A 27,960-nucleotide genomic window follows, 5' to 3' on the forward strand; every position below is an offset into this window, starting at 1 on the left:
AAGCTTTCGTGGATTAGAGCCCTCTTCACCGGGTTCCCCGGGGAGCGATCTTCAAAACACGCAGAGGGACATATAGGGTTGCACCTGGTGAAATTTTGCCCTGTTTGTGCAACTGCATCTCCTCCCTCCTTCTCCTGCCCCTGTTCAACTCCCAAATGTGTCCCAGGGGTTCCCCCAAACCTCCAAATTTTTATTATTTTTTTATTTTATTTTTATTCACATAATATACATTCTTTACAACAGACAACTCCAAAATAAAATCATATGTAACAAAACCATAAGTCTCATGTTTTCATTTACACTGATCTCCTCTCCAATACCTTTACTTGATATTTCTTGCTGCTTTCTGCTTTCCTTATAGAATCTTTATAAAAAATTAAATCTCTTAAATACTATACCAATCCTTAACAATTTCAATTACCGGTAATCCCTTCACCTCCCTCCAGATTTTTAATGGGGTTGGATGCAAGAAGAAGGAGTGGAAATTGATTGGTACGAGCAAAAGTCCTGATGAGGATAATAATAATAATAATAGTAAATAATAAAAATAATTTATTTATACCCTGCCCATCTGGCTGGGTTTCCCCAGCCACTCTGGGCGGCTTCCAACAGAACACTAAAATACAATAACCTATTAAGCATTAAAAGCTTCCCTAAAGAGGGCTGCCTTCAGATGTCTTCTAAAATCTGGAGAGGACAATTTCCTCGCATACAACCCATGTTCTTTAAATCTATTAAAACCAACATAAGACTAAAAAGATCCAAAAGCTGCAAACATTTGTATACTAAAAAGAAAAAGAAAAAAACAGTCTAACACATCCCACCTACTAAAAAGAGGTTACGATGTCTAAAACCGAGCTAAAGGCCAGAAGCCTGGCTGAAGAGAAACATTTTTTTCCTGGCACTTAAAAGCAATCATGGATGTCATCATGTGCCTTTCCCTGGGGATAACATTCCAGTTGTGCGGAGCCACCACGGAAAAGGCCCGTTTTCCTGTTGCCGCTCTTCTCAGCTCCCTCAGAGAGACCACTCAGATGAGGGCCTCAGGTGACAAACACTGGGTCCAGGGTGGTTCACGTGGGGAGAGGAGGTCCTTGAGGTTTTCAGGTCCTGACCCACATTGTATTTCTGTGCTGTGGACCGCCCAAGAGATCTACAGATGAAGGACAGTGTGCAAATTTACTGAATAAAATAAATAAGTCTTTATAGGTCAAACTGTTCAATGTGGTCAACCATTTGTCATGTCTGTTTGGGTACTGGCAACGACCAGGATCCCAAGAACCTGTGAGGGGGGTGAGTTAGGGCAGAGATGGGGAACATGCAGCCTTGCAGGTGTGGATGGACTACAACTCCCATCATGCCAGGCTGGCAATGTGAGATAATGGGATTTAGAGTCCAACAACATCTAGGGGTTGCACATGTCTGCTTTAGGGAACAAGAACGTTTATTTATTTCATAAAATTTATTCACCTCTTGTTGAGAAAACAAACCAACTATCAAAGTGGTTGTTGCTTTTTAAAAATAAAGCTATAACATTATTAATAAGGAAAATTAGCAAGTCTAAATTAAGAGTTTATCAGGACTCCTCCCCCCCCCCCAGCCAGAACTCAGTTCCAGCACCTCTCCGGTGGGTGCCATTGCCATCCTAAGAGAACAAGGGAGGCGTTAATATGACTGGAGTTTATTAATGTTAAACAAACAATCAGCTTAAAAACAGATTAAAACTGATCAGTCGCCAAATGACTGATATTTGTGGAATAGTTTATTTACACTGCAATATTGCAAACAGTTTTCATAGAATCATAGAATCATAGAGTTGGAAGAGACCACAAGGGCCATCGAGTCCAACCCCCTGCCAAGCAGGAAACACCATCAGAGCACTCCTGACATATGGTTGTCAAGCCTCTGCTTAAAGGCAATTGTTTTGCCTAACAATTAACTTGGAAGGTACTGGTTCATTAAATCTCGAAAGGAAGGTTTGGACAGTTAATGATTGGGAGTTGCTGCGTCATTAAACTTCAGATAACAGACTTGGATGACATCCCGGATTGGAATGGAGTCAGAGGAAGCTGCGCTGGTAAAAAGGCAGTTGGAAATATATACCGTATTTTCCACTCTATAAGACTCACCAGACCATAAGACGCACCTAGTTTTTGGAGGAGGAAAACAAGAAAAAAAATATTCTGAATCCCAGAAGCCAGAACAGCAAGAGGGATCTCTGCGCAGTGAAAGCAGCAATCCCTCTTGCTGTTCTGGCTTCTGGGATAGCTGCGCGGCCTGCATTCGCTCCATAAGACCCACACACATTTCCCCTCACTTTTTAGGAGGGAAAAAGTGAGTCTTATAGAGCGAAAAATACGGCGCGCGCACACACACACACAAATAAAGCTGTATTCGACGGATGAAAGGATATATGATGTTTGACATGATTGAGAATCGTGGAACCAGGGACAGAGAATTTTAAAGCGTTCAAATTGAGATGTGGAAGATATGGAAACAACGAGGAAAGGCAGAACTGAGATGTGGAGATATGTTTCAGAGGTCCAGACTGTGGGGAGCTCTGAAAAATCGGTAATTATAATTTGGATTATAAATTGGTCTTTTTATTTTAGTTTTTTATTTTAATTGGATTACTATGATTGGATTTATTAATTGGATGTTTTTTGTTGGAAAATCAATAAAAATGATTAAAAAAAACAGATTAAAACTCGCATCAGCTTTCTAAACATCTGGGCAGAGGAGGAGCTAGCTGCTCCAGCACCCGGAGCGGTGTATATCCTGTGCACCCGTGGGCAGGGCTAGTTGCCAGTGGCGAGCATCCCAGGGGGGCAGGGGGGCGATGTCAACCCCCTCAAAGATGACACCCAGGGCGGACCGCCCCCCTTCCTCCGCCACTGCATCTGGGTGTTGTTGTTGTTTAGTCGTGTCCGACTCTTCGTGACCCCCGTGGACCAGAGCACGCCAGGCATTTCTGTCTTCCACTGCCCCCCTCAGTTTGGTCAAACTCATGCTAGTAGCTTCGAGAACACTGTCCAACCAGCTCGTCCTCTGCCGTCCCCTTCTCCTTGTGCCCTCCATCTTTCCCAACATCAGGGAGTCTTCACTTCTCATGAGGTGGCCAAAGTATTGGAGCCTCAACTTCACGATCTGTCCTTCCAGTGAGCACTCGGGGCTGATTTCCTTCAGAATGGAGAGGTTTGATCTTCTTGCAGTCCATGGGACTCTCAAGAGTCTCCTCCAGCATCATAATTCAAAAGCATCAATTCTTCGGCGATCAGCCTTCTTGATGGTCCAGCTCTCACTTCCATACATCACTACTGGGAAAACCATAGCTTTTACTATATGGACCTTTGTTGGCAAGGTGATGTCTCTGCTTTTTAAGATGCTGTCTAGGTTTGTCATTGCTTTTCTCCCAAGAAGCAGGAGTCTTTTAATTTCGTGGCTGCTGTCACCATCTGCAGTGATCATGGAGCCCAAGAAAGTAAAACCTCTCACTGCCTCCATTTCTTCTTTACAGCATTGGACTTTCCTTTCGCTTCCAGGCATCTCCGCAACTGAGCGTCCTTTCGGCTTTGGCCCAGCCGCTTCATCAGCTCTGAATCTACTTGTACTTGTCCTCTGCTCTTCCGCAGTAGCATGTTGGATGCTTTCCGACCTGAGGGGCTCATCTTCCAGCGTCATAACTTTTATACGCCTGTTGTCTTTGTCCACGGAGTTTTCTTGGCAGGGATACTGGAGTGGCTTGCCGGTTCCTGCTCCAGGTGGATCACGTTTGGTCAAAACTCTCCACTATGACCTGTCTGGGTACGCTTGTCCAAACAAAAATGTTTTTGGAAGTCATCAGATACTGTACAGTGAAGGCACCTACCTGCTTGACGTCAAGAGGCGGGTAGTTCCAAAGAGAGGGGCCTACTACACTAAAAGATGGAGGAAGGAGGTCTTTAAAAAGTGTACAGTGGTACCTCGGGTTAAGAACTTAATTCATTCTGGAGGTCCGTTCTTAACCTGAAACTGTTCTTAATCTGAGGTACCACTTTAGCTAATGGGGCCTCCCGCTGCCGCCACCACGCTATTTCTGTTCTCATCCTGAAGCAAAGTTCTTAACCCGAGGTACTATTTCTGGGTTAGCAGAGTCTGTAACCTGAAGCGTATGTAACCTGAAGCATCTGTAAACAGAGCTACCACTGTATAAAGTGCTGATCACACTGCAAAAGCAGTAGAAATCGAAACAATAACCAAAAAAATGAGGAGGAGGATGTCAATTGATGATGTTTGTAAAATGATATTGTGCTCATGTAGGGGGGGGGGCAACAGCCGGGAAGGGAAATATGTCATCTTTTCCTCCTCCCTCCCCACAGTTAAATAACTCATCCGATGTGTGACTGCAGTTCTTGAGACGGGTGATGTAAATTTAATGTACTGGGGATAGAAGCTGCAAACAAGAATGCTGTATTATTTATGGGACAAAAATTGCACAGGCAGGCGTACGGTGTCTGCTGCCCTCTTCTGCTATAGATTCCTTTAACTAGGTCGTGCCCACTCAGAAATTGCTTTGCCACTCCGTGGCCATTAGTACTTGGAGTTGTGTTTGGCTGGTGTTCCTGCTTCCTCTAGTTAGCAGAACGAAGCAGTGGGAATGAAGGCTGTAAGATGCAGGTAACAGCATGGAGGTTGTCTCTGGCACAACCAGGGATGCACTTAAGGAAGATGCCTCACTGTTAAGGAGGGATTCCTCCTTCTCCTCCATCATCATCATCATCATCATCATTTTATTTTTATGCCGCCTTTCCATAGTTGAAACTATGCTCAAGGCGGCTTACAGCATGACAAGATTTACATAATTACAAACATAGCAGAAGTCATAAACAATAAACAAAACACATCAAAAGTACACAACCAAATGGAAACAATTTCCACGTAAATCATAAGATCTAAAACTAAAGGTTTTAAACGCAGTGTAAGGTAGTCTCTAGGGATGCGGGTGGTGCTGTGGGCTAAACCACAGAGCCTAGGACTTGCCGATCAGAAGGTTGGCGGTTTGAATCCCTGCGACGGGGTGAGCTCCTGTTGTTCGGCCCCTGCTCCTGCCAACCTAGCAGATCGAAAGCACGTCAAAGTGCAAGTAGATAAATAGATACCGCTCAGGCGGGAAGGTAAATGCCGTTTCCGTGCGCTGCTCTGGTTCGCCAGAAGCAGCTAAGTCATGCTGGCCACATGACCCGGAAGCTGTACGCCGGCTCCTTCGGCCAATAAAGCGAGATGAGCACCGCAACCCCAGAATTGGTCACAACTGGACCTAATGGTCAGGAGTCCCTTTACCATTACCTTTAAGGTAGTCTCTATGGGAGTATATTGTATTTAATTATGGGGTATCAGAGTTTTTAGGGGGTTAACCAGGCTGGGATAGCTGGGACAGCAGGCTTGATGGTTATTGAATGTCTGATGTAGATTTTTTCAATTTCGTTGTTCTGTAAGGGACAATGACAATAAAGATTACCGTATCGTATCAGTATCAGTAAAGATACAACAATAATATCAATAACAGCAACAAACTCTCTCAACCCCCCATAAACAATACTCCAGCCCAAGAATCTGTTCAACAGCCTCAGTTTTTGTAGCTGGAGTCAGTCCACACTCCACTCTCCCAGGCCGGATGGGAAAGGGCCAGCAAGGCAGGGTGCAGGTCTTTCAGAGCTCACAGCCAAGATGGTCTCATTTAAAATGACACAGATAAAAATGAAAAACAATTTAAAAGAGGAGCCCTCTCTGCTGAGCAGCAGCCACAGTCCTTGTGAAGCCTGTCAAGCCACGTCCCAAGCCAGGTGGAGAGAAGCAAGGGCAGGGCCCTTCAGGCCTTCAGCAGGCAGTCCTCTAGACATCTATATATCATGGATTAATATATTATGACCTCAAGGACAGGCATCGGTTCGCTCTAACTGGGTGCCTTTCTGTCTCCATTTGTAATTAACTTTGTTTTATGGCAAAGTGAGGAGAATAGGGAATAGACAAATTCTCTCTCTCTCTCATTTGTTGTTGTTTAGTCGTTTAGTTGTGTCCAACTCTTCGTGACCCCATGGACCAGAGCCCGCCAGGCACTCCTGTCTTCCACTGCCTCCCGCATTTTGGTCAAACTCATGCTGGTAGCTTCGAGAACACTGTCCAACCATCTCGTCCTCTGTCGTCCCCTTCTCCTTGTGCCCTCCATCTTTCCCAACATCAGGGTCTTTTCCAGGGAGTCTTCTCTTCTCATGAGGTGGCCAAACTATTGGAGCCTCAGCTTCAGGATCTGTCCTTCCAGTGAGCACTCAGGGCTGATTTCCTTAAGAATGGACTCTCTCGCATACATAGGCATAAAACAATCAACTCTTCCGAAAAGCTTTGCGACGTGAGAATTAAAGGAAATGTTTCCAGTTTTGACAGCTGTGGTTAAAAAAGGGGCCAGGATGAATCCTAGACAGAGCCAGGGGCTTGATCAGATGCACACTTGGTGGTGGAAGTTGATTGGTTGCAAATCATAGAATCGTAGAGTTGGAAGGGACCCTGAGGCCCAGCCAGATGGGCGGGGTATAAACAATAAATTATTATTATTACTAGTCCAACTTCCAGGAATCTCAGCTAAAGCATCCATGACAAATGGCCACCCAACCTCTACTTAAAACCCCTCATGAAGGAGAGCCCACCACCTTCAGAGTTCGCCCATTCCATCATCAAGCAGCTCTTACCACCAGAAAATTTTTCCTGATGTTTTGCTGGAATCTCCTTTTCTTGTAATGTAAATCCAGTGGATAGCACAGTCGGTAGAGCATGGATCCATTGGTTTGGGCCCTACCCTCCAGAGCAGGAGAAAATGGGCTTGCTCCATTCTCCATGTGACGGCCCTTGAGATATTTGAAGATGGCTGTCATAGGGCCTTTCAGTCTTCTCCTCTCTGGACTCAACAAGTAGTATATGCAGATTTGTACCCTTTTGTTAGTGGGACTCACTTTAGCAGCTCAGGAACCTCTACGCCAAACCGCGGACCTCTACCCCAAACCTCGTCAACCTCAGCAAACCTTCTACCTGCTAACTTACAACTTGCCTAGGGGCTGGCCCTGCTGGCCCTGCTTCCTCCTCCTCTTTAGTCCCAGGGTTGTGCTTACAGAACTCAGCAAGGAAATGGAACAGAAAGAGATTCTTTTGGCTCCATCTATCCGTGGCTCTGGCACCACCTGCTGTTGACCTCCCTGCCTTCCAAACGTTGATGGGGCAGCGCTGAGCTGCTTCATGTGCACGCTTCAAAGCAGGGCTCTGAACCCAACACACAGAGGGCAGAGCACGCCGCCCACTCACGCAAAGCCCTTTTTTATATCAAAGCAAAGTGGAGCAGCAGCAGGGAAGGGCCGTTCAGCAACGTTTTGAGGGCCACCTGCTCCCCACCCTTTGACGTTCTCCAACAAGAAGTGAAAGTTTTTTCATGCTGCTTTCGGCTCTCTTTAAAGTCCCGGCCCTCGTTTCTTTGGAATCGCCCACTCTTTTTTTCAACCAAACGAGACAAATCAAAACTGGTATTTCGCTTCTGAACTAGGGAGCGCTTATGACTATTAAATCAGTTTGGACATCTTAATATAATTACACCATATTAGTGTCAGATAATGTTCATTAATGGTCCCTGATGGTTTGGTGGTTGGCCAAAGCTGGAAATCTATGCTGATTAAAAAGAAAAAGACGGAAAAATCAAGTCTTGCATTCACCTTTCTGCTACATTGCTCAGCTAATTGACATAAGTATATCTAATGAGGAGGAGGCCCTAATAGGATTGTCGCAATATGCCCCTTGTGTCTGCTAAAGATCTCGCTGCCCTGTTAATCACCGCCTTTCCAATAATCCACGGTAGCTTTTCTGTAAGTTGGCCCACCCTAAAATCTAATTAGAATCACAAGTCCTGTTCACACATTGGCAACGTCGAGGGTAACCAACACACGCCAGGCAGTGAGCTCACACCTGTTCACTCCCTCCTGCCTGACGTTTACTGGATTCCTGAAAATAAGGCCATTCCTGTGAAAATATAGTTTGCATGGCCTTATAGATCAGGGGCATGGATTGTAATTCCAAACAAGTCACAAATGGAAAACAGGTAGGGGGTGGGCAAAGGTAACCCCCCACCCCACTAACAAATCGGCAAATCTCTGCACTTTAGTTCCTCTTGATTTTCCAATCTTATGTTCATTTCTGCATACTTCCACATCAATTTCAACTGGTAAAATAAAACAGTCCACCTGCATTTTAGCGTGAATTCTGCTAATACACACGTTTTGGCATGCAGTTTTTCCTAATCTAGAAGTTTTCACAAAGCAATTTTCCACTAACAGAACACATCTGGGTTTGCTGTTTTCACAGATATATCCATATTTATTGTTAAGTTGTGGGTGAACATATCAGACAACACAGCGATTCTTCAAACAGCTCTTGTAACCACATTCTGTAACTATCCAATCACTGAACGTCACTTTCAATCCCTTATTTGCATATGTGGACCTGAGTGAAAACTATCTACAGTATCCCCCTGCTGGCCCAGGGTGAGAACTTCAGTACATAACATTTATGCACCCTTCCCCCTGGATTATTTGTTTTTGTACACGCTGCTTGGCTGGAGAACTGCATACCCCTCAACTGTCCTGATTTAAGTGGGGCATCCCAGAATTGCAGGCACCATCCTGGCTTCTGACTGAATCCCAGCACATCTCGTTTTTGGGTCCGGTACTCTGTTGTGAGTCAGCTGGCTTCCTCCTGCAAGAGCTCAGGACCCAAAAACGGACATCCCACTTTGGGTCTGTGGTATGTTGGAGGGTATGGAATGGCATTGTGAAGCTCAGAGGTGTGTAAATTTCAGGGGGTGGCTGGTTTGGGGAAACATAAGTGTCAGGGGCTCAGGAGCAGAAGCACAGGGAAGAGGGGAGATGGAGAGCGAAGGGGAAGAATCTGAGGGCAGCGTAGGAGAAGATGACAGTGGCCCGAGAGATTCCATGAGCCTCTCCAGCGAATCGGAAGATTCACAGAAGGGGGCGCCGGTGGCCAGGGCAAGGGGGGGTCCCAAGGGGGACACTCCAGAAGCAAGGGGCCAGCGGGGACTCCCAGAGCAGCAGTTGGAGATCAGGACCAGCTTCCCTACCTGAGCATAGTGGGGGGGAAGAGTCCCAGGTATCGGGGGTAGCGTCTCCCCCAGCAGGGAGAGAAGAGGAGTCAGGGCTGATCACGCCTCCATTGGAGAGTCAGGCAACGGAGGGGAGGTCAGGTCCGGCTAGCATCCCGGAAGAGGGAAGCAGTGACAGAAGCAGTGTAACGGTCAGGAGGAAGGTCACTGGGTTGGCGCGAGAGCCAAGTTCAAAAGTACAGGTGCGTAGGGCAGCAGAGAACGAGGATTGGGAACCGGGTCCTAAAGCCCGCCGGAGGCAGGGGGAAGAGTCAGGGGACTCAGCGTCAGAAGAGTCCAGAAAGGGGAATGCCCCAGCGGACAGGAGGACCCAGAGGAGAAGAGAGCAGAGGAAGAGGTGGAGCAGGGCTAGAATCTTAAACTGGTGTCAGGGGGGAGGAGATTCAGACGGAACTTCGGCGGTCTAGGGTTTAAGACGTAGAGCTGCGCGCTACGGCTTTGGAATGGAAACTGAACTTCAATAAAGACTTTTGTATATAACGACGACCTGGCGTTGGTCCTCTGTGAGCTGGGACCTTGGGCAGCTCTGACAATAAGCTTGGCAATTTTGCCGTTAAGTGTCCCACAGAAGAAGCACAACCTCTTCTAAACATTTGTGTTGTTTTCTGTTCACCTAAGGCATACAAAAGGTTAAACACTGAAGACTCCAAGATGATAATTACTACCCAGGCCAACTCCCCTTTAAAATAACTAGGTAGGTCAAGAAGTGTGATTAAATTCCACCTGAGAAAACAGGTAATAAAACACACAGAGAGCAAGTAATTGGGTGTTTCCCTGGGAATTAAGATTAGAGAGGAGGAGTGTTTCAACTTTCAAGAGGAGACCTTTGCCCTTAGCAAATGTGGATATAAGTTGTATGAAACCGTAACTGGAAACGAAAATGTTGTTTGCAGTCATAACCGTTTTGTTAGGGTTTAGCTCAAGTTTTTAATAAAAACTGCCTACATTTACAGCATCCTTGTGGTGTTCTTGTGGTTTTGGACGCCCTCGCTGATGCACTTCTTGGTTGCACCTTGTCTTCCAGAACACAAAAAATCTATTCTGTGATTAAAAGTAACATTGAACTATAGTCAGTGCTTTTTTCCTTTAAAAAAGCTGGAGGATCTCACCACGGAGTTTGTCCGCTTGTTGAGGGCCCAGTCGCGGTGGGGTGGCTAAATATACGACATGTTTAATAAACTCAAGCAGACAATGATCTGGATTAGAAATGGCCACAACTTTATTGATTACAGATACAGGTGGAACTTTGGCCCAGGCATTGTGACTATATCCGTCCCAGCCCCCACAGACAAAAAAAATATATTATTTAATTTTAATAAGGTATGTGAACTCAGTTCCCCCGAGTTCTTGCTAAAAAAAAACCTACCTCCTGACTATAGTTATTTGGAAGTAGCCAGAAATAAATTCCTATGTAGCTCTTTCCAGGAAACACAGCTGCCAGAACTGAGCAAAATGATATATTTTTTAAAACTAGACAATGACAATGCTGCTTTAGACAAGTATAAGGCTGCCATACATCCGGATTTCCCCAGACATTACTGGGATTTAAAAGGTGGGATTGACATAAGGGGGGAATTTCCAAAAGTCGAAGCTTTGGATCTTAGGCAAGTCAATCAAAAAATTGCATTTTGGGGCGTTTTTTGGGGTCTTCCTGGTTTTTACATTTTGAAATATGCAACCCTAGACAAGTTGGTTTCTCAAAGAGTATGTGGGGAATTCCCCTCCCCTCTCTTTCTGTGTGCGTGCGTGCATGTGTGTAGGGAATTCCCCATTAGAGATGAAACAGAAGCATGTGATATTGTTCTGCACAGTGTTGCTGGTTCAAATTCCCACTGATCTGTGAAGTTCACTGGGTGACCTTGGGCCAGTCCCTCACTCTCAGCCCAATCTACCTTGCAAGGTTCTTGTGAAGAGAAAATGGGGCAAGGAAGGACCATCTATGTCAGGGGTCAGCAAACTTACTGCGCCTCGGGCCGGTGTCTCCAGCGCAAATCATGCGGTGGGGCAGCGTGTGCCCATACAAGTGCACACACCCTATTTGCGACGCACTTCCGGGTCAGAGGAGCACCAGAAATAGCTTGTGTGCATGTGCACGGGCCTCCTCCAACCTGGATGTGCACCGGAAATAACGCTTGCGCATGCACAAATAACGCTTGCGCATGCTCACAAGCTATTTGTGGTGCTCCTCCAACCCAGAAGTGGGCAGCCGCGCAGCGCAGCACCAGTAAAAGCGGGCGGTGGCAGCGGGCAGCTGGGGTCGCTGTGGGCCGGATAAACGAGTCCCTCGGGCCTTATCCGGCCCACAGGCCTTAGTTTGGAGACCCCTGATCTACGTCACCCTGGTCTCCTTGGAGGATGGGTGGGAGGCAAATGTAGTACGTAAATAATGGGTGAAGACGAATCGAATCACTGATGCCCAGTTTTATTTGGTGGAGCTGTGAGTTCATGGCCCACGTTTCATTTTAGTAAAATTGTATTTAGATACTTCAATAAAAGTTTTATTACTATTCATTTAATTAACAAAAATGATATACCACTTGATTGTAGTAAATGCTCCAAGTAGTGAAATGCTAAAAATATTTTTTAAAAACCAAGTTAAATATTTTAAGCATTTGAAGATAATTAATAGCAAAAAGAGGAAAATGTGATATTTGTTTATTTTTTAAGGTTATTTTGTTACGGGTCTTTCCTTCTGCTGGAAAGTGTCTGTTTTCGTTTCTTAAACTGTAAGACTTAAACTTAAAGCCATTTCAGTATATATTTAAAAAGCACCTACACTGAGGTTCTGGTAATATGCAGGTTTATTTACATATAATTGATTAGTCACTTAAAAGGCAGCAGACTAGCCAATAGCTTATCAACAATCATTTCAGCATTTCAGTGTCAGCTAAGCAAACAGCTGACAGTCTTAATTGTCTTTTGAAAGGGGAGGGGAAACCTTCTGCAAAACATCCATTCTTTGGTCAAGACCCAGAAAGGGAGCCAGGCTTAGCAGAAACATAATGAAGCCATCAAGAGTCTTCATTCAATTAGACTTCTTTCCCCTCTGGCTAATGACGATGACACATTTATTGTGTAATGGGCCAATTAGTTGATACTCCTTGTCTACTGGCATCCTATTAAATCTACATTTTCCATCTTTTTTAAAAACGGAATTTAGATAATTAGGGACTGTGGAGAGTGCATCCGTCTCCTGTTCCAGAACTTCACCAAGGCAGAATAAGCACATTCTATTGCGCAAGGCATCTTGTTACAAAAGCCTTGAGATTTCTGCATTGCAAGGGGTTGGACTTCCAACTCTACAGTTCTGCGATTCTTGTCTGGCTTCCACTGCTTACATTTCCACGCATGCGGCTGCACAAGGTAGGTATCTGAAAGCTGTGCAGACCCCACACTGGCATCACTCCCTGCAACACAGAGATCTCAGCTAAACAGTGGCGTAGCATGGGGGGTGCAGGGGGGGGCCAGCCGCACCAGGCGCAACATTTGGGGGTGCGCGCACTCGCACTCACAGCTCTCTCTTCTTTTTTTAATAAATTTTTTTATTAATTTTCCAATTTTTAAGAAACACAACAAAAACAACATGAAAACAAACACAAAAAGTCATACTTTCTTGACCCTATTTCCGTAAGCCTCTTTTCTCGGACTTCCCCATACCTTCCCCTTTTTGCATCCTTTTTTTTCTTTTTACAATTGTTCAACAACCCTTTTAATCAATTTAAATATAAATTCGTTCTCCTTTTCAATTTTACCCTAAATCAAGCAAAATTTGCCGCTGTAATTCTACATCTCCCTCTCCCTTAGCATTTTAGCATTCCTCAATTTTGTAATAACTCTTAAGATATATTTTAAACTTCTTCCAGTCTTCTTCCACAGTCTCTTTCTCTTGGTCACGGATTCTGCCGGTCATTTCTGCCAGTCCCATAAAATCGATCACTTTCGCCTGCCATTCCTCCAGCGTGGGTAGCGCACTCGCAGCTCTCTGCCCCTACCTGGCTCACTGACTCTCTCTCACTGCAGTGCTGGCTGTGCGAATCCGATCCGAGCTGCCGGGTCGCCGCCCACTGTGGAGGGGGAGGGTGCCAGGCGTGCGTTGCGGTGCGGAGCGGAGAGCGAGCGAGGGAGGGACTATCTGGGGGAGGGACAGTGCAGCGGCCACCCAGCGCAGCGCTGAGCGCGGGAGAGAACCACACCCAACCAGCCCAGGCAGCAGCAAGAAGAAGCTGACAGCGGTGGCAGGTTAGGAGTTAGGGGCGCAAATTACTTGCCTTGCCCCGGGTTAGGGGGCGCAAATTACTTGCCTTGCCCCGGGTGCTGACAACCCACGCTACGCCGCTGCAGCTAAAGCATCCACGACAGGTGGCCACCCAAACTCTGCTTAAAAAGCTCCAAGGAAGGAACCTCCCGAGAGAGACCGTTCCACGATAAGGGACATGAAATAGAAGGCAGGGTCTGGTTGGCACATAAATGCCATCCTTGAAAATCCCCAGGTTATGTCAGTTCTCAAATAAAGATGCTCTAGCCAAGGTGCAGTCAAGCATGCAAACCCTGGCATTCAGTACAAAATCCAGTAGCGATACCAGGAAGCTGCACAACATAAGAACTGTTCTCATGGAATACGCCTGCGAAATCTGTTCTAGGGAGCCCCCAGAACCTGTGGAGCAGATCTGGGGTTTGTGCAGGGGCGTATGAAGAGGAGGTGGGGATGGGGTTCCCACTCGAGCGCCGCGCATGTGCAGTCTGTATGGGCGCTGCGCATGCGCCGCTGGCCGGTTTGCCCTGCTCCTTGGCGCCCCGCCCTGGGTGCTGGAGAAGCTTCCTCCACCACTGGGTGGGTGTGGGGTGCTTGCAGGAAAAGAGAGCAGGGGAAGTCCTGCTGTGAAAGCAGAAACGATTGCACTTCCAAAACACATTGGTACGGCAAAGTACAGTCCAAGGAGAGGCTTTGTCTGTGTGGGCAACCTTGCGTAGAGGACCTGTACCACTATTTATTGCAATTCCCACTATATATAGAACCAAGAGACCGATTTATAAAACCCCTGCTCAAGAATGGAACACACTCGAACAGGGCGTGAAATGGCTGCTGAGTGATACCGATGACTTCGTAACTTATAAAGTAGCACTATATGCATTGCATTGGCAGCTAAGAAGATCAGGAGAAAATAACTAGATAAAATAGTGGTCAATTGCAAAGGTGATTCGGACATTTAAGCTGGCACATTCTATCTGAGAACCCCCTGCTATTATATCATATACAACAAATAATTTCTAGGAGACGTGACCGTGGTTCATTTTATTTGCAGTGCCTGGTGTTTTTATGGTTTTTATTGTTTTTCTTTTTGTTTCCTTTGTGAATGATGCCATGGCTTTTGGCTAGTGCAATAAAGTTGATGATGATGATGACTGGATACTGCCCTGTAGAACGAACCATCTCATGGTCTGGACAGGTCATTTCCTGCTTTACACTGACAAGCAAGTTTAAAACATCAGCAGGGTCAGTTGAAGAGTTTGCCAACTTTTATCCTCCCTGCTGGTGGAAACATCCTTTCTCCACTCACTCACTCACTCACTCACTCACTCACTCACTCACACCAGTGGCATAGCATGGCGTGTGGAGGGGCAGTTACAGAGGCAGTTGCCCCAGGCACAAAATTGTAAGGGGTGCAAAATTTCAACACCCAGTGCTGCCTCAATACAGGTGCACGCTTCTGTTGCTGGGCTCCGGTGAAAACGGCTTCTCCATGCAAACCAGGAAGTGACCTCTCCATGGCCCCAAGCACTGGCAACCCATGCTATGCCACTGACACACAGACACACCTTTCCCTGATTCTAATTTGCTTGGTCTCGTCACTGCTTCAACAGCAGCAAGATTCTCACAGAATTGTAGGATTCTCACAGAATTGTAGGATCATAGAAGTGTAGGGTAGGGACCTCTCTTCTTCATCTCCTCTTTCCCTGCCTCATTTGAAGTGGGGCATGGCCCTTCCCAAGAGTAAGCCATTCTGTGCAGCAGGGCCATGAGAGCACTTGCACCAGCCCCATGGTTTGCTGAGCTGGCAAAAAAAAATGCTGCCCAAACTTACAAGGGGATTAAATTTACAGGGAGGAGGTGGAGAAAGAGGTAGGCAGGTAGGCAGGGCTGGCACTAGCACCAGGGCCAGCAAACAGTGGGCCCACGAGCAGGATTCTGATTCATTATCCTGCCCACCCACAGCCTGAGCCAATTGCTTCTGTTTGCCAGTCCTGCCCAGGGATGGAAACAAGGGAGCGCTCCATAGGCATCGGAAATCAAAGATTTTAAAGTAGCTGTTTTGGGGCATAGGCGTGTTCATCCCAGCCCACTCTCAAAAACTCCATGATGAAGATGGAGGAAGAAGAGAGTTCTGTACTAAAGACTCCAATTCCAAACTCCAATAAATGGGAAATATTAAGCACCCGCTCAGCACACAAATAGCATTTGTCAAAGATCTAGTGATTGACCGCGCTAACCTTCCAGCCTAGTTTTTTTGTTTTCTGTTGTTTTTTAAAGTAAAATACATTGTTTTTCTTCATCAGAGTAATTATTGATTAGCTTAAGGCAAAGCTGGTGAGTAACCATATGGGGATGTCTGTTATCCAAGTGGATTAGCGTTCGAATCTCACTGCCTCCCATCTGAGAGTTTTTAGGATCAATAGAAGATGAGGAGAAAATCAGTATGATTAGCTTTGGAAGCTTCATGCCTCTTGTGAATCCTCCAGCAGAAGAGGATCTAATGAGAGATTCTGCTTAAGCGCCATATTCTTTTCAGTGTCCCACAAGGGAGAGGCAGTGTTGTTCCTGCAGCAAACAGCACCCGATAGTTTTACTTTACCGTTTTCCATTCCAAATGTAAGTAAAGTTATGATAAAAGTTATCGACACGAGAAGAGCAGCGCTGCTGGGTCAGGCCCGCCCAGTCCTGCTCTTACAGTGGCGAACCAGACATCCTGATGGGAAGCCCACAAGCCGGACTCAAGTGCACCAACACTCTGCGATTCTCAGCTACTGGTATTCAGAGGCCTCCTGCCACGGAAGAAAGGACACAATCAACCAAAATGATAGCCATGGTTTGTTTATTCACCTATGAATCAGTCTGTCAAGGACGCTTCCCAGCCAAATGAATGAACATGGCGGAGAGTTAAAAGGTGTTACAGAAGTTGGACGCCCCTCCCATCAAGATCCCAGGGGGGTTCCAGGCACTCACCCAGGGATTGGGCTCCACTGGTGGATTGGAGTCGCGGCGGAGACTGTCGTAGCTTTAAAAAATATGATTTACGCACATATTGACACCTTCAGTCTCCATGGAGGGAGTCCAGATCTTACTGTTGGTTTCTGCTCTCTTCACTGTGCAGCGAAAGGCTTGTCACAAGACAATGTTTACATTCCACAGAGTTACTGTTGGAGTTTTCCCACGGGAAAGGGAAACTGGATGTGACGTACACTGGTTTCCTGTTTTTCACTGTTCTTTGCAGTTCAGTGTGATTCTCTCTGAGCTTCAGAGGAGAGAGGATGCAGTTTTCTGCTCCGGCAGAGACAAGATGGTTTTCTGTAATCTACCAGCTTTGAAATGTAAATAAAGCGATATAGAGCATGTTGGCACGTATTCCTCATCATTCCGCTGTGCACTTGGATGCTACAAATCAACATTTTGGTTATGGCCCAGAAGACGCAGTCATTGGAATTCCGGAAAAAGGATCGGAATGCAGAGGGACGGATCGGACGGTATCTGCGCGTCAAGATGATTGATGAGGTATGTGCTACTGCTCCGGGCAGCCTGCCAGCATCTATTTAATGGCTTTATGGCTGGACTTTGAACTTTTATGTCCGTTTGCCGGCTACAGGCAGCGGCTATGCCTATGCTGGGGAAATCGAAAGTAACTTTTGGGCTGAAGCAGCTGCTGATAACAGTGACGCAGCATGATTTAGGGCAGAGAGAAAGCTGTTTTGAACTTGCCTTTGGAATGAGGCTTGAAGCAGCAGAGATGCAGCTTGTATAAAGCAGCTTGTTTAAAGCAGCAGAGATGATGCAGAAGGCTAATGCCAGAGTCATGATGGCCCTTCAGGATGCTTGTGGGATTCCCAAGCTCAATAAGAAAAATTATACGGACTGGGTTATCTATGCAGAGGCTATTCTGCGGAAAGAGGGTCTGTTTGAAGTTATTACAGACACCCCCCCAGCTCCAATTACAGATGCATGGAAAGCTAAAGATTCCAAAGCAAGGGGAACTCTTACATTGATAGTATCCCCAGAAGAGCTCTGTCTATTGCGTGATAAGACCTCAGCCAGAGAAATTTGGGGCGCTTTGAGGGAGGCACACTTGAGGACAGAAGCTGGATCTACTATGTTTTATTTTAACAAGCTGCATAATATGGCTCTTGCTGAAGGTGGAGATGTGCGTACACATCTGATGGAGATGCAGAATCTGAGACATGAGCTGCAACAGAGAGGACTCAACTTTCCAGAGGCTGTGTATTCCTTTATGATACTACAATCTTTGGGTTCAGGTTGGGAGTCTGTTGCGACTCAGATTGCTGTACAGCCTACCGCTCAGCTGACAGTGGATTATGTTACTGCCGTGATTCAAAATGAAGCAGATCGCCGGGGTGCTGGCTGCATGGGAAAGGGGGAGTCTTCACAGAGTGCAGTGGAACCACCAGATGGCGCCAAAGCTTTGAAGGCAGTGAAATGCTACTCCTGTGGACGTCTAGGCCATATGAAGAGGGAATGCAAATATCCCAGGGCCAAGACAGAGCAGCGCAGCGAAAGCTCATCGCGTGGAAAAGGCCAAAGCAGAGGCAAAGGTCCGGTGTCCAGGACAACGCAGCCCAAAGCAATGGTCTCACGCTTCACTCCAAAAGTTGCAGAGGTCCAGAAGACGTCTAGATCTTTCTTCGTTGTTGATTCAGCGGCAACCCATCACATGTGCAATGATAAGCGACTGTTCGTGTCTTTTACTCCGCAGGAAGGTGCGATTCACCAGGCGGATGACCACACAATTCCCAGTAAAGGCTACGGAACTGTTGTTCTTCACAGTTTGGACTTATCGATAAAGAATGTACTTTATGTCCCAGATGCCAAACATAATTTGCTCAGCGTTGGACAGCTGAATGAGCGGAACATTGACGTTTCCTTTAAGAACAAAAGGTGCATCATCACAAAGAAAAATGATTATGTATTGTATGCTGAATATGTTGATCGTTTGTATGTTTTGTATTATGATGATGTTGTGCAGGATGACACTTGTTGCATTGCAGGTTCTAACAAATGTTTGCATGCAGAATGTATTCATGATTTTCATCGAAAATTTGGACATTTGGGTTTTGAGGCAGTATCTAAAATGCCTGCCTTGGTTGAAGGTATGACTATTAAACCCTGCAGGTACCACATGAAGTGCAAGGCATGCGCAGCAAACAAAGTGAAAATGGCTGCGAAAGGTAAGGTGTCTAGTAGGCAAGCTACAGAACCATACCAAATTGTTCATGCTGATTTGGTTGGACCACTAGCGCCCTCTTTGGGAGGAAATAGGTACTTCATGGTTCTCATTGATGCATTTTCCAGGTATATTCATGTGTACAAACTCAAGCAGAAATCAGAGGCTTTTCCTAGGTTCAAGGAATTCTGTGCTTGGTTGGAAAATGTGCATGGTAAGAAGGTAAAAATTCTTTTCACAGATCGCGGGGGGGAATTCACTTCTCAGCAGTTTGAAGCTTTTCTGACTGAGAAAGGAATTCAACACGATTTGTCTAGTCCTCGCTCGCCATGGCAGAATGGACTTGCAGAACGAGCAAATCAGACATTGCTTCAAGGGTTAAAAACCTTGCCGCATGATGCAAATCTTCCAGAGTTATTGGGCCGAAGCTCTCTCATGTTTCACTTACAGTTATAATCGCAGGTTATCTTCAGCGATTGGTTGTACCCCCTATGAGAAGATGTTTGGCAAGAAGCCATACATCAAACACATGAGAATTTTTGGTTCTGACATGTGGGTTCACTCACCACAAAACTCCAAGTTAGACAAGCGTGGTTTGCATGGTATCTTTCTAGGTTATGAGAAAGGTTCTTACAGAATAAGGATGACTGATTCTAAGACCATTAAGCTCACAAGAAGTGTTGAGTACAATGCCAAGTGGGGGGAGAATGTGGGAATTTTCCAATGTTACCCTGATGACAGTGATGAGACTGAGGATAGTCAAAAGCAACCACAACCACCCACACCCACTGATAAAAGTTCTGATTCTGAGACTGAAACTGATTCTGAGTCTGAAACTGAATCGGGTGATTCAGAGGATTTCAAGAGTGCGAAAGCCTCTATGCGACCCTCTGAAAGCTCTGATCAAGAATTGGAGGAACCATTGTTCACAATAGGTCGCTTTTCTCCTAAGAAGGAAGAGGAGAGTGTTGAAGACCTAAGGCTAATTCGCAGGTCACAAAGAGCCACAAAAGGCAGACCTCCAAAGAGATTTGCTGATGAGTTTGCTAAGATAGCAGTAACAGCTGTTAAAAGCTCCAAGAAGGTATTTGAACCTTCAAGTTTCCAAGAAATCCAGGATTTGGATTCAAAGGAAGCTGAGCCATGGTTAAATGCCATGAAAGCTGAGCTTGATTCCTTGGAAAGGAACAAAACATGGGAACTTGTTCCAGTAGTTCCAGGAATGAAACTGCTTGGAAGCAAATGGGTCTTCAAAGCGAAGACTGATCAAAATGGCAAGATAGTCAGACACAAAGCCAGATTGGTAGCCAGAGGTTTTGCACAGGTACCAGGTGAAGACTATCACGAGACCTACTCACCCACAGTGAGGTATGAGAGCATTAGGCTTATGCTCAAGCTAGCTGCAGAGGAGAATCTACACATTAGTCACCATGATGTGAATACAGCTTTTCTGTACGGATCTCTAGATGAATCACTTTATATGCTTCCACCTGATGGCGTACAGGTAAAACAGGGATTTGTTTGTGCTCTGAAAAAGTCCCTTTATGGTCTCAAACAAAGTGCACGATGTTGGCACACAAAACTCACTGAAGTATTGTTTTCTCTAGGTTTTAAGCAAGGGAAAGCTGATCCATGTGTATTTGTCAAAGAGGAGGGGCAAAAGAAACTGTATTGTTTGTTTTATGTTGATGATCTTTTATTCTTTTGGGATGATGTCACAATGTACAATAACGCCCTAGCTCAACTGAAAGAACACTTTGACATGAAAGATCTTGGTGAGGTAAACAACTACCTATCTCTGGAAATAGAGAGAGATCAAGATGGTAACATTCTAGTACACCAGTCACAGAAAATTGCTGATGTGTTAGGCAAACTAAACCTGATGGATGCTAACCCTGTAGACACACCGATGACAACAGGTTATCAGGTAGATGACACTGAAGAAGCATTTTCTGACACTACACTGTACAGAAGTGTGCTAGGCAAGCTAAACTTCATTGCCAGATGTTCAAGACCAGACATTGCTGTTAGCTGTAATTTGCTAAGCAGACAAGTCAACAATCCTACTGTTAAGGATTGGAAAGCTCTGAAACGCATAGCGCGGTATTTGAAAGGCACTATGCATTACAGACTGAGATTTAACAATCAGAAGTCTGGTGGTCTTGAGATATTTGCAGATGCAAGTTTTGGAAGTGACACTACAGACAGGAAAAGCACGTCTGGAGTTTGCTACATGTACAATCAGGCTCTATTTGATTGGTCATGCAAGAAGCAAACAACAGTTAGCTTAAGTACTTGTGAAGCTGAACTGAATGCACTGTCTTATTCACTTAAAGATTGTGAATGGTTGTTACAATTGTGCAAAGACATGAGAATTCCTGTCAAATGTCCAATCCAGGTTTACCAGGACAACAAAGCATGTTTGGCTTTGCTGAATTCTGAGGGTTGTAAGCAAAGCACGAAGCACTTGCAATTGAAGTTGCAACATGCTAGGGAACGTATTCAGAAGGGACTCGTAACGGTGTCCTATATGCCAGGTAATGAAATTCCTGCTGATGTATTGTCCAAGATTGTATCAAGGGATCAACACTGTACCTATGTGCAGAAGTTGGGTTTGTACTGATATTGTACGAACACGCTGCCCAGTGGTGTTCACAGAAAGGGGGAGGATGTTGGTTTCTGCTCTCTTCACTGTGCAGCGAAAGGCTTGTCACAAGACAATGTTTACATTCCACAGAGTTACTGTTGGAGTTTTCCCACGGGAAAGGGAAACTGGATGTGACGTACACTGGTTTCCTGTTTTTCACTGTTCTTTGCAGTTCAGTGTGATTCTCTCTGAGCTTCAGAGGAGAGAGGATGCAGTTTTCTGCTCCGGCAGAGACAATATGGTTTTCTGTAATCTACCAGCTTTGAAATGTAAATAAAGCGATATAGAGCATGTTGGCACGTATTCCTCATCATTCCGCTGTGCACTTGGATGCTACAAATCAACACTTACAACATGGTCATTTTAAAAAGGGCTTGTTCCCCTCATCAATGGAAGAAGTCTTCTCTCCCCAGTGGGGACAGAGGCTCTTCCTGTGCTTCCCTACCGGAGGGCGGGCAAAGGATACAGCTGTGTGCTCCCCCCGCAGGGACGGAAGCTGCTGCCATGCACACACATACACACACACACACACCCTGTGGGACAGAGGTCACTGCCACTGCTGAGGCAGGGCAGATTGAGGAGGGTGAACAGCACTCTCTGTGCCCTGTCCCCCCCCTCAAGCATATCAGTGGGGGTGGGGTGGGGCATGGAAGGAGATGAGCATGCTCCACGCTCTGTCTCCATGCAAGCACCAGTGGGGGCAGAGCCAGGCATGGAGGGTGCACCTGGTTTGCTCCCCCCAAGACTTTGTGCCCAGGGCCACGGCCTCCCTGCCCCCGCCCCCACTACGCCCCTGTCTCTCCCAGCCGGCTTTCAACCAGCCTGCCCAAGATGGAGCTGTCCCTTTCCTCTTTTTCTTCTTCACAGCACACCTTGCTCTAAAGACTCTCTTTTCCTGACACCTCAAACACCCACCCCAGGACCAAGAATTCATCAATACCTTTTGTCATGTTAATGCCTCTATTTTTTCAGGTGAAGCCCTGGCTTGGAAAGGAAGCTTAGCCTGTATTTTCCCACTGGTCTGCAATCTTCCCTTCAATACTCTGTTTAATCAAAACCCTACCATTTACTATTTTTTAGTATATATTTTTTGTCAAATCTATAACAGTATTTGGGACGCGGGTGGCACTGTGGGTTAAACCACAGAGCCTAGGACTTGCCGATCACAAGGTCAGCGGTTCGAATCCCCGTGACGGGTGAGCTCCCGTTGCTCCCTGCTCCTGCCAACCTAGCAGTTCAAAGGTATGTCAAAATGCAAGTAGATAAATAGGTACCACTCCAGCGGGAAGGTAAACAGCGTTTCCGTGCACTGCTCTGGTTCGCCACATGACCCAGAAGCTGTACGCCGGTTCCCTCGACCAATAAAGCGAGATGAGCGCCGCAACCCAAGTCGGCCACGACTGGACCTAATGGTCAGGGGTCCCTTTACCCTTTACCTTATAACTGTATTTATTGTCAAAGATAATGCTTACCGTCCCTTCTACAGGTCTGGATATCTACACACACCAATCTAATGGCTAGGCAGCTATTCCCAGGTCCATGCTCTGGTTTATGTACCTTCTCCCAACGGGCTGCAAGCATGGAGCCAGAGACTGGGCCTGCATGGAAACTCCCTCTGCTCCTCCCTTTTCAATCCCCTTCTGGTTCTGGGAGACAGTGGTGCAGGAGAGGCTGGGGAAGCACTTAGTCTTTCACATACCTGGTCTGCCTCTTCCTCCAGCTCTGAAGCTTCCCCTGCCTCTGATTCTCACCTCCTGGCTGATACAGGTCCCCATAAACCATTGCCCCTTCTCCCGAGTCAGACTCCCTTTCCCCCAGGGCACACTCATCAGTCCCTAACATTCTCTGACCACCCTTCTTCTCTTTTAAAACCATCCAAACTAGTGGTCATCACTACATCTTGTAGCAAACTCCACAGTTTACTGCACATCGTGCTGTAAACTATGTCCTGTTTGGAATCTTTCCTGTATCCCCATCGTCCAGGGGCGTTTCCCCCAGCTAGGGCTTCTAGGTACATGTCTGTAAGCGCTAGGAGGAAAGCAAATGGAAAGGCAGATGTGGCAGGGGAGACTTAGGAACACAGGAAGCTGCCTTCTTGTTTCTTCTGACAGGCAGACCTCCAGGGTCTCAGGCAGAAATCTTCCCCATCCTTGCAACTTGGCTTCTTTCTTGCTAGAGGCACCAGAGATGCAACTGGAGGAGACCTTGCGCTTTTGAGTGGTCTACTGCCATCATCCCTCCCTCCCCAGCATTTAAGCACCCTACGTAAGAAGAGGCTTTGCTGGATCAGGCCAGTGGCCCATCTAGCCCGGTGTTCTCTTCTCAGTCGCCAACCAGATGCTTGTGGGAAGCCGGCAAGCAGGACCAGAGGGCAGCAGCACTCTCACCTCCTGCAGTTTCTGACAGCTGGTATTCAGAAACATAACTCCCTCCAACAGTGGAGATAGAACATGGATGTCAGGATTAGGAACCCTGCTCCTCACTTATCATGCCATCCTGACACTTTTAAACTGTTTGGCCCTAACGTTGTAATGTCTTGTTGTTGTCTTTGCAAATTTTCAGCTGGAATAAGCGGTTGCTTGGTATCATTTTTCCCATTCGAGTAGCCTGCCTTAAGAACATCCCCACATTGAATTAACCACACAAGTAAGGAAAGGTCTAGAGGTTACTAATCCTTGGTTCCATGAGCAGATGTTGAGCATCTTGTTAATCAAAGCAGATCGCTTGGCAAGCCTTAATTACACAGTAGCAAAATAATTGCTTGGCTTAGCCAAACTGTTATAGGAATGAAAGGAGTCTCTCTTCCCACCCACCACCCACCTTTCTAGAGCAGGATAAGCTTGTTTAAATTATATTGTGTATAATCTATAGATTGAAAGTATAAGACCTGGAAAACAGTACATTCAAAATCAAAACCAACTGGGCTGAAGTTAGTTGAGGACTTCCATTTGTTCTAGTCCTCTGCCCCACCCCACATATAAGGAGAGAAAAGTTATATTTGAAAATATTCTGGTTCTAAAAAAATGAATTACATGAATTGTCATACCCTAGTTCCTAATGTTGAGAGCTGGACCATAAAGAAGGCTGATCGCCGAAGAATTGATGCTTTTGAATTATGGTGCTGGAGGAGACTCTTGAGAGTCCCATGGACTGCAAGAAGAACAAACCTATCCATTCTTAAGGAAATCAGCCCTGAGTGCTCACTGGAAGGACAGATCGTGAAGCTGAGGGTCCAATACTTTGGCCACCTCATGAGAAGACTCCCTGGAAAAGACCCTGATGTTGGGAAAGATGGAGGGCACAAGGAGAAGGGGACGACAGAGAACGAGATGGTTGGATAGTGTTCTCGAAGCTACCAGAATGAGTCTGACCAAACTGCGGGAGGCAGTGTAAGACAGAAGTGCCTGGCGTGCTCTGATCCATGGGGTCACGAAGAGTCGGACACGACTAAACGACTAAACAACAACATTTTAAACAGAGTTTTGTATTCTAATGTTTGAAGAAAATACTTTTAAAGAAAAGATCACCAATTTGGCTTGGCCTAGAAGATTTAAGGACATAGGGTATCTATGCTGTTTTGGTAGGGCAGCACACAACCAGTTCGTAAGGGAAATGTCCTGGGGTACAGGACAAAATAAAAATGGGGGTGGGGGGAATAAGAAATAAAAAGCAGCAGCATGCAATGTCATAAAAACATAGCAACATAGAGCCTGCTGGACAGTGTTTTAGCAAGAGCTTTGTAGAGTATCTGTTTTGCAAGAAGGTCTGGTGGTCAGTTCCCAGTATCTTCTGGTGAGGCTGGGAAATACACCTTGCCTGAAACCCCGCAGAGCCACTGCCAGTCAGTGTAGACAATATAAGGCAGCTTCCTATGTTCCTAAGTCAGTAGCTGCCTGTTTGCTTGTTGAGCAACTGTGCAGTCGGATAGAAAATGAGTGACTTGATGAATTTATAGCCAGGATACCATGGTTTCCAGAAATGTCTGGAGGATTGAAGTGCCTGTAACTGGTTTAAATTTTACAAACAAGTCGCAGGAAATCTGAACATACCATTGCTTGCCCAATCCTTAAATTGCAAACGCTTATTTGGGTCATGGAATAATAGATGTTTCCAGTAAGGTATCAAGGGAAATACTCAAGGAGCCAATCGGCAGAACCAATTTTTCAGTGTTGCTCTTAAGAAAGGGATTTGTGGTTAGATGCACTTTAGAGAGCTCTGCTGGAAGTAAAAATTGGGCTTATACATTAGCAAACACAACGGGCAGTTGCCCCATAGAGACCCATAGCTTGTCCTTTGTCTGCTTCAGTTTTGTGGCATGCCTTCCTTGCTGGTGCACCAAAGCTTTATTGACTCATAGGTCCATTGAAGTCAATGGGAAAGAAAGTATTTGCACTGAGTCTGGGGCCGGTCTCACGTTGTTCTGTTGACAAGGGTAACATGGCTTTAGTGTGCTCCTCTTGTGCTACTCCCATTCCAGCTGTTCTGGCAGCATATCTAGGGTGCCCCACCAGCATATCTGCCATGCACTTCTGCCAAACCCTGTAGCCCTCAGATGGCAGAACATGAATATACCATGTTGGCCCACATATAAGCAGCACCATTAAAATTCGGGGCGGGGGGGGGGAGACTATACCAGAAAATAAGCCGCTCCCTTAAAATTCTGCAGGCACTCACACCCGTTCCGTTTTACCGTATGTCTGTTTCAGCAGCGATATTGTAAAAGCCCATTTTTGTAAGGTCGCAAATTTAAGCTGCACAATAATGACAATAATAATGTGTTATTTATACCCCACCCATTAACTTTTCATGGCCAGAATTTGCGGGGGTGGGGTGGGGGAGGAGTGAGGCTTATATTCAGGCCAATACGGTAGGATTGCTCCATTGATTTTAATATTTGAATCAAGTACAGTGGTGCCTCGCAAGACGAAATTAATCCGTTCCGTATAGCGGTTTTTTTGTCTTGCGAAGCAAGCCCATTGACAGCTTAGCGGATTAGCGCTATTAGCGGTTTAGCGGCTTTTAGTGATCAGCTGTTAAGCGGCTTAGCGGCTTAGGAAAAGGGGGGGGGGAAACCCACAGGAACTCGCAAGACATTTTCGTCTTGCGAAGCAAGCCCATAGGGAAATTCGTTTTGCGAAGCGCCTCCAAAATGGAAAACCCTTTCGTCTAGCAGGTTTTCCGTCTTGCGAGGCGTTCGTCTTGCGGGGCACCACTGTATCATCAGATGTCAAATACTGAGACAGAATATTTTGTGGATATTTTATCTTAAGGGGGGGGGGGACTGATCTTTTTTGCATGCATGCATGCATAGGACTGGATACAACGGGTGCCGCACATATGAACAGGCCACAAGCAGCCACTCAATGAATTAGGTGCACATTCAGGCCACACTCACATCCTAACCCAGGATTATTTCTTGGAGTCATTGGACCTAAATTTGAGACTTTTGCAACTCTTATGAGTGGGAAGAGAGACTTAAGTCCTACAAATACACAAATTACAAAACTGCAAATGACATAAAATCAGCTTTAAAAGGCAGATTAACCCACACAACCCCATGTACCAGTTTACAGGAGCATCAAAGATGCAGTATTAAATGTTCAAAAATGAATAAACAGCTAAGTGGGTAACTCACTCTCAATCAGTGAAAGCTCTAACCTCCTATAACTGTCTTGGAGAAGTCATGGGACTTTGCTTGGCGTGGAAAAGACAGGTGTTTCAGCGGCAAGAATGCTTCCAAGGGGAGGGCACTCCACGAGAAGGGCACCACCACAGAGAAGGCTCAGTCCTGCATCACCACATAGAAGACTTTCCCCAGTGGTCAAAGTTAGCGCTGAAGAGAAAGGCCTCCTATGAAGATCTTAGGAGGACACAGGCTGGTCAGATAACTGAGTAAGGTATGCATAATCTGCCTATCTTTAAACCAGGAAGATTCTTCTTGAGGGAATGTAAGTCCTCTTATGGAGGAGAGAGTACAGTTGAGGGAGAAAGGAGAGAACTGAGTGAAGTTACCTTTCCAAAGGTGAACTGTTCCAAATGTTCAAAAAAAGAGCATGATATTCACATCAGATCAAGCAAAGGTAAGAAGAGTGGCACACCAAAAGGCAATTTCCTGGCAAGATGTTAACATGGGAACATAAAAGTGATGTGTCTGGAAGCAGAACTGCTGAGCTACAGACAACCTGGGTGTGAGTCAGAGAACATTAGGACAGGCCCTGTCCACCAGGAAGGGAGACTTGATTGCATGTGACTTGTGTCAACTCCAGAGACGTCAAGAGCTACAACATAAAAAAAAAAAGCCAACAGAGAAGTTTCTAAATGAGCCGTTCAGCCTTGAAGGCAGGCAAGCTGGCAGCAACTCAATTTCTGAGGAAAACAGTCAACAATCCAGGTGTGCTCTCTGAAGTTAGAGCATACAGTCCTACATTTTCTTATTGACATGAAGGCAGCAGGAGTGGATACACACACATGCTCACATATGTAATCCATAGATGATTCATTGTACAATTATGACTGTGCTTTAGGACTGTCATTTTCTCTATCAGTACTGACTGGAGGTGAGATTAGTGGTTCCCAAACTTGTTTCCCCACAATCACTTGAAAATTCCTGAGAATACTGGTGGACCACTTCCTCGCACCTATCACTTCCAGTCTGTCTTGGAGCAGATGTTGCC

General features: G+C 45.9%; 1 long non-coding RNA gene across 1 annotated transcript in view; it reads right to left on the reverse strand.

The window, feature by feature from the left end:
• The window catches only part of LOC307208869, a 288,717-nt gene that overhangs the window by 204,473 nt on the left and 56,284 nt on the right, over positions 1-27,960 (reverse strand). The window lies entirely within an intron of this gene.

This window comes from Podarcis cretensis (assembly GCF_951804945.1).
Source record: "Podarcis cretensis genome assembly, chromosome: 1".
Taxonomy (NCBI): domain Eukaryota; kingdom Metazoa; phylum Chordata; class Lepidosauria; order Squamata; family Lacertidae; genus Podarcis; species Podarcis cretensis.